Source organism: Solanum verrucosum, unplaced genomic scaffold (assembly GCF_900185275.1).
Source record: "Solanum verrucosum unplaced genomic scaffold, falcon-dt-bn FXZP01000860.1, whole genome shotgun sequence".
NCBI classification, from domain to species: domain Eukaryota; kingdom Viridiplantae; phylum Streptophyta; class Magnoliopsida; order Solanales; family Solanaceae; genus Solanum; species Solanum verrucosum.
In genome coordinates this window covers 117800-119719 of record NW_026020617.1, presented here as the reverse complement: position 1 = coordinate 119719, position 1920 = coordinate 117800, and positions in this window count along the sequence as shown.

The following is a 1920-nucleotide window of genomic DNA, read 5'->3' as shown; positions in this document are numbered from 1 at the left end:
AGATCAAACAAGTAAATATCCTTAGAGGTAGTCCAACTACATAAGAATCGAAATACACAAGAATTTTAACATAGTTTTTCAAATTGCATGATTTAATTATTTTACCCAAGCAAAGGGCCTGTCAAGAAGCTAATACATACTTTTATTGAGCCCATGTGTCTGATAGTTCTAACCGGGTATCAGGCGCCCTACTTATCAAACTCTTTTTGGGGCTAAAAACCATGGTTCATCAGACGGAGTCACAAAGACAAAGCCAATAAAAGTAGTACTAGATCCGACTGTACCTCAATCTCAGAATCAAGTCAAGAAGCCATACTAAAATTCTTCTATATTTAAATAAAGCTTAGATCCGTTCATGGTCTATATAAAAGAGAAGTTAGTTATCCGGCATAGATATAATTTCTTAGCCGGACATAGTCACGACTTAACTCAGAGATAAAAACTGAAAATAAAAGGAAGTACCTTGTAGCAAACAGCACACTTTACTATTCCTCCGGCCAAAGTCCGGTAAGCTTACAATACTTGAAAATATTTTACAAGTGGGGAGAGAGAAAGTAGAAAGAAGGAGAGAGGGTTTCTAAAACCTGCTCTCAATTAAAGAAAAACAGACCTATTCATAGAAAAAAAAACATCTTTGTACATGATATTGGGCCCCTATCTGAGTCCTGGTAACAATGTATTTACTGTTAGTGAACAATGTTGCTACATCAATTATATATATACCATGAAAGTTTCTAGGCTCTGATACCAACGTTACAGGATCACTGACTTGGCGGTGGTCCGCCCAGTCATAGATCAAGCAAGTTAATATCCTTAGAGGTAGTCCAACTACATAAGAATCGAAATACACAAGAATTTTAACATAGTTTCTTAGACTGTAATTGATGTGAAGAACTTCGGCATAGATATATTCTCTCTTTTATGGATTAAGAAGATATTAAAAGCACTCGACTAGAAGAGGTAGATATACCTCAAAACCTTGATTTGTTAAACAAATGGACTATTCCGAAAGTTAATATAAAAACCATTTATGATTATGGTTGGTTTGATAAGATTTCTAATGAACAGTTGATTAAAACAACTGAACAATCCTTGGCGTTAAACTCGTCCGAACAAACTATTCGTTTATTAAACAAGCGTGATATTGAATTATATAAATCTCAGTATAAATTTTTGCATATTGGCATGGTTCAAATTGCTTTTAAACCTTTAACTCTTAAAGGGTTACCAGAAACTTTCTTAGCTGCTCTACGAGATGCGAGGAATTTAAATTTTTGTCAATCCTTGATGGGTTCAATAGAATCTACGGTGGCTTATGGTCCAGTTTATTTTAATGTTCAGCCCAATTTGCAGTTATGCTTGACTGATTCTAATATATTAGATGCTTTAACCTTGAATGTTAAAACGCATGGTTATAACTATGCACCTGGATCTGAATTAATTTGCTTGTCGTATAAAATCTATTATAAATTACTTGCTACTTTGAATCCTAGATGTAAGTTATATGATACATCTGATCAAACTATTTTAGTAGAAACTAATTTCGCCAGATCTATGGTCATTACTAGAAGACCTATAAAATGGGAAGAAATTAATTTTCCTACCACCTGGATTTTAGATTTTGTTATACCCCCTGAACAAATGACCGATACTGTCACTAATTCTGAATATTCTCATATTAGTCAAGATTCCGATGGAAAAATTTGTATGCAGTTTGATGAAAAAAGTGTTCCTTATAGTAGACATTTTTTTGCTTCTGATAGAAGACTGGCTATTCAACATATTTCTCCAATAGAACCTTGTTATGGTCTAGCTAGAAATCGCGCTGCTTCTTTACATACTCTATCAACAGTTATATCTGCAGAAAAATAAAAAATTAAAATTGATCCTCGGTTAAACATTGTTCAAACGAATGATAAA